Source organism: Ylistrum balloti, unplaced genomic scaffold (assembly GCF_031769215.1).
Source record: "Ylistrum balloti isolate Yb309-2 unplaced genomic scaffold, AGI_CSIRO_Ybal_v1 Utg370650, whole genome shotgun sequence".
In the NCBI taxonomy this organism is placed as follows: domain Eukaryota; kingdom Metazoa; phylum Mollusca; class Bivalvia; order Pectinida; family Pectinidae; genus Ylistrum; species Ylistrum balloti.
Genome location: NW_026782395.1, coordinates 72,277 through 78,510, shown reverse-complemented (window position 1 = coordinate 78,510; position 6,234 = coordinate 72,277).

The window sequence follows — 6,234 nt, the reverse complement described above, 5'->3', positions numbered from 1 at the left end:
GTTATCACCCAAATAATCGGCGGGTGCTGATCTCCAGCGTGGAGATATATCCCAGAGAAACTACACAATACACGTGCTAATTAAAGTCGTTACGACAGTTGCTTTGTCCTAGCCCAATCAAGGGGTGATCCAGAACGGACAAGGAGAACACATTTGAGAATATTTCCGGGGTAATAACGGTCGCATGCAACATTAGGTTAATTGTTTTAAACCTTCGCACTTGATGATTTAGTTGATCCAATTTATCGCTCCGACACCATTTGATATTTTGAAAAAGAAACATCGCATAATAAAACCAAATACTGGCCACTTGATTGGGCCGTGCGGGTGGGGGTCTACCTTACAACGACAAACCAAATACCCCAGGGGCGCGTAATGAACGATGATCGGGGTCGAACATTTGACTTTGTTTTGAAGTGATGATGACATTTGAAATACGTGTCAAAATAAATTGGGCGTAAAAGAACAAATTAAGACTGATAACCCATATTGTGATTAGAATTTTTAAAAATGTCATTACGTAATTCAAGTTTTTTGTTTTCATCGTCACGTCTTCACAATGCTTTGCCTTGCTAATGTGTTTTTCTATAATTAGGTCATACCCCGTTCAATAATTTGTTTTAACATCCCCGTCTAAAATATTAATAAAAGATCACTATGTTTTGGGGTGATTTTTTAAAGACATTGTCGACAAATGATCGTACAATGAATGGTATTGTGTGACGTATCGAGGTATGGTATCTAATATTATCATGTATCATCATAGACTGTGGTCTCAAATAAAAGCAAGATCTCTATGGCGTTGTGTGTATTTTAAATGGTCAAAAACACACACAAAAAACAAAACAATAAAATTCTTATGATCTCATCATTGAACGGCTGCAACGTTGGAACTTTTACTGTAGAGTATACTGATAATCTTTTGATAGGATAAACATACAAATGTACATATTATTAGCTTAACAACACAATTTTATAAGTAAAATCATATTAAAAGTCTTAAATTGTTCAAAATAACTGAACTATTATATACCTTATTTTTTAACCAATCAAAGCTAAAGCACGTCTGATTTCCTGTTTACATGATCTCCGGTTAAAAACTCGGAAATGTTTATGGATTTTGCACGGGAGATACCGGACGGTCTCGAGTTGACATGAAAATTCTACATATAAGGGCCGCTGTTTGTTTCCTATATTGCATGCATGGGAACAAATAGGGTTATTTACATCTCAGCTCTAAAAAAAATATCATTTTAGATTATGTCTAATTAAGTGACGTCATGCATGACACGGTCAGTTCAAAATGATGTATATTTTTGTACAAGTTGTTTATTTTTGATCTTATTGATCAATTAGGTAGTGTTTTCCTATATTATGACCTATTTGTGGCTTCAGAAGATCACAATGAGAGTACGTCACGCAGGCCTAGACCGCTTTTTCTGATGTATTTGAAAAAAATATCTTTCGTATGATAAAACTAATTTTGAAATAGTTCCTATTTCATATGAGGCTCGCTTAAAAGAACTGAAAAAAAAACAATACAAATTGTTTCACACGTCACATGTGACTGTAAATTCGTGTGGGATCCTTCTTATATGTAATATGTATATTACCACGTAAAAATCCTATCCATCACACAAACAGCAGGTTATCCAGTGATATCCACTTTAATTCTCCCTTGTAATATATGTAGATGACCTTGTTTTTTCCGCTGTGACTCTTGATCAGTCTCATTATCTACAGACACTGCAATCGTGGGCTGTTTTCAAGGGAGGACCCACAGTCAACTGTTCATTCGATAATCAATCACAATTAAGAATATATATATATTCTCAATATTATCTTGCAGCTACACACGTAAAACCGTGCGTGAGTAATGACTGTATAATGATTACTTTCCTTTCAGAACCGTCATAAATTTATTAATCGTTTATATATAATTTATCATTAATTAAATTGATTTGGTGTGAGCGTCTAGTTAAATTAGCATGAACGCTAGATGACATTTGTTTGCTGTCAGTTGTTTCATGTAGTGTCGTGACATATGACGCCTACATTTGTAAAGAGGACATCAAGTTGAAAACTTCGACTTTTCAGTCCTCGGGTCCTGACCTGATATAGTGGCGATATTTAAACATGTATATAACATATGTTTCCCGATTTCTTGAAACATTTAAAAAAAATTTATCACTCTATCTTAATCTCGCCTATTTTCATCAAATAACTAAGACACATCTGGAAGCATTTATGAGAAGAGCACATTATGAGCCTGATTTTGAACTTAAAATGGTAGTATTTTTACCAGATACCTAGTTCTTTCATTTGTGTCATCAAAATAGATATGACGCCATGATGTTATGACGTCACAATTAAACCAATATGATCTTTCAGCCAAACACATTCCTGCTATAATGTTTTTACACGTTTGGCTATAATACAATGAAATTCACATCCTTCAATAAAAAATTTCGAAACAAAAATTCTTTGTTCCTTTTTCATAAAAGGAACAAAGAATTTTTGTTTCGAAATTTCGGAAAATGAAACCAAATTAAATTAGAAGCTCTTATTAAAAAACAAATTTAATTTACTTACACAAAACTCACGTAAGTAACATTTTAATATATTCTAAATTGAAATGGGCAGGACAGAATCAAAGGTGAGTAGGCATTTTCTTGTGCCATTTTCAGTTGATTGCATAGCGTCATTTTTAGTATCATGACATCCACTTCTGTCTTGTGCAGCTCATTAGATAACAAGCAAATTATTTAATGATTAGGATAATTAGATGAAAACACACCTTACATATCAATGGACATCTGTAAAAGTTATCGAAAATTTATAATATGACAAATATGTACAAATCAAATTATATATATATATATATATATATATATATGTATATCTATATGAAAAAATACGCATAAAGGTCTGTTTTTTGTTCAAATCTAAAGTGAATGTTTGATTAAAGGGGTAGTCCTGCGATCGGACGGCAGAAATATGATATGCTATTATTATTTTTATTTTAGTCGATACAGAGGATGACCCTGACACATGATGCATCTATTATGTATATACACTGTCTATATACGTTGGATATTTTTATACATCGGGCCGTATTTAAACATTAGAAATGATTTGTAATTTATTAACTTCGAGTTTATTTGACTACCTTATAAATGTAAGGTCGTTTACTTTTATTACTATAGAAAAGTACATTTTTAATATCAAACTTTATTTTTTTGTAATCTACATTTTGTGAAATAATTTCAGCGAATGGATGCTACAGTGTTAAAAGGTGTCACGTGCGTATTATCACCACTGCAAAATAATGCTGATCATCTCTACAACAGCAAGATGGATGTGAGGAACACGTATGATATACTGTGATTTATGTTTTGAGTGACGAGAACACCTGGTATGAAATAAAAATAATTTTTGAATACATTAAATAATATATCAGAACGTTTGTACAGCCTTGACATATTTGATTAATGTCTTTGCATTAGCAATAAATTAACTTCGTGAAAACATATGAAAAGTCTCATTTAGATTAACTATTCTTGTTCTGTGTTAACGACAACAGTGAGAATTATGTCTCCTTAAGTCAAGCTACATTGATGTACGTGTCTATCATATCTCGTAAGTAGTTAAATGAGCCAGGTTTATTTAACTATCCCAAACAGATCTTCCTTGTAGCGTTGTCAAAATATACATGTATGTATATGTTGGTATTATTATGTCACCTCTGTGTTTTCAATGTCAGCTGTGTGTTTTCAATGTCACATGTGTTTTCAATGTCAAATGTGTTTTCAATGTCAGCTGTGTGTTTTCAATGTCAGCTATGTGTTTTCAATGTCAGCTATGTGTTTTTTCAGTGTAAGCTGTGTGTTTTCAATGTCAGCTGTGTGCTTTCAATGTAAGCTGTGTGTTTTCAATGTCAGCTGTGTGTTTTCAATGTCAGCTGTGTGCTTTCAATGTAAGCTGTGTGTTTTCAGTGTCAGCTGTGTGTTTTCGATGTCAGCTGTGTGTTTTCAATATCACCTGTTTGTTTTCAGTGTCAGCTGTGTGTTTTCAATGTCAGCTGTGTGTTTTCAATGTCAGCTGTGTGTTTTCAATGTCAGCTGTGTGTTTTCAATGTCAGCTGTGTGCTTTCAATGTAAGCTGTGTGTTTTCAGTGTAAGCTGTGTGTTTTCAATGTCAGCTGTGTGCTTTCAATGTAAGCTGTGTTTTCAATGTAAGCTGTATGTTTTCAATATCACCGGTGTGTATTACGTGTTACCTATGCGTATTCAAAGTCACATGTGTGCATTCCATTTCACCTATGTGTGTAAAACGTGTTGTCTGTATATATCATGTCACCGTGTGTATTCCATTTCACTTATATATATTCCATATCAACCATGTGTATTCTGTGTAACCTGTGTGTATTCTATGTAAACTGTGTGTATTCCCTATCGTGTGTATTCTCTGTCGTGTATGTATCTAATGTCACGTGTGGGTATTCCATTTCACCTGCATATATTCCATATCACCTGTATGTATACCATTAAACCATATCACCTGTATATATACCATTTCACCTGTATGTATACCATATCACCTGTAAATATACCATGTCACCTGTATTTATACCATATCACCTGTATGTATACCATATCACCTGTATGTATACCATTATACCATATCACCTGTATATATACCATGTCACCTGTATGTATACCATATCACCTGTATATATACCATGTTACCTGTGTGTATACCATTATACCATATCACCTGTATGTATACCATATCACCTGTATTTATACCATATCACCTGTATGTATACCATATCACCTGTATGTATACCATTATACCATATCACCTGTATGTATACCATGTCACCTGTATGTATACCATCTCACCTGTATGTATACCATATCACCTGTATGTATACCATATCACCTGTATATATACCATGTCACCTGTATGTATACCATATCACCTGTATGTATACCATATCACCTGTATGTATACCATGTCACCTGTGTGTTTACCATGTTACCTGTGTGTATACCATTTCACATGTATGTATACCATATCACCTGTATGTATACCATGTCACGTGTATGTATACCATGTCACCTGTATGTATACCATATCACCTGTGTGTATACCTTATCACCTGTATGTATACCATATCACCTGTGTGTATACCATATCACCTGTATATATACCATATCACCTGTATGTATACCATATCACCTGTATCTATACCATGTCACCTGTATGTATACCATATCACCTGTATGTATACCATGTCACCTGTATGTATACCATGTCACCTGTATGTATACCATGTCACCTGTGTGTTTTACGTGTCAATTGTATATATTCCATGTCACTTGTGTGTATTCTTTGTCTCAACTCTGTAATAACTGTGTTTTCCTATGAGTACCCATGTTGACTATGTTTACTGTGTGATCTCCATATTTACTGTTTGAATTCCATATTTACTGTTTGAATTCCATATTTATTGTGTGTACTCCATATCTATTGTGTGTACTCCATATTTATTGTGTGTACTCCATATTTACTGTTTGAATTCCATACTCCATATATATTGTGTGTAATCCAAATTTATTGTGTGTACTCCATATCTATTGTGTGTACTCCATATTTATTGTGTGTACTCCATATTTATTGTGTGTACTGTATTGTATGTACCATATTTATTGTGTGTACTCCATATGTATTGTATTTCTATGTTTGAATTCCATATCATTGTGTGTACTTCATATTTATTGTGTGCCATATTTACTGTGTGTACTCCATATTTATTGTGTGTACTCCATATCTATTGTGTGTTCATATCCATATTTATTGTGTGTAATCCATATTTATTGTATGTGTGTACTCCATATTTATTGTGTGTATGTTCTCCATATGTATTGTGTGTACTACTGTGTGTACTCCATAAATATTGTGTGTAATTCCATACTCATTGTGTGTACTTCATATTTTTTGTGTACATTGTTTGTGTAATATGTATTGTGTGTAATTCATATTCATTGTGTGTACCATATTTATTGTGTGTACTCCATATGTATTGTACTCCATATTTATTGTGTGTAATTCATATGTATTGTTTGTGCTCCATATTTATTGTTCGAATTCCATATTTATTGTGTGTACTCCATATGTATTGTATGTACTCCATATTTATTGTGTGTACTCCATATGTATTGTATGTAC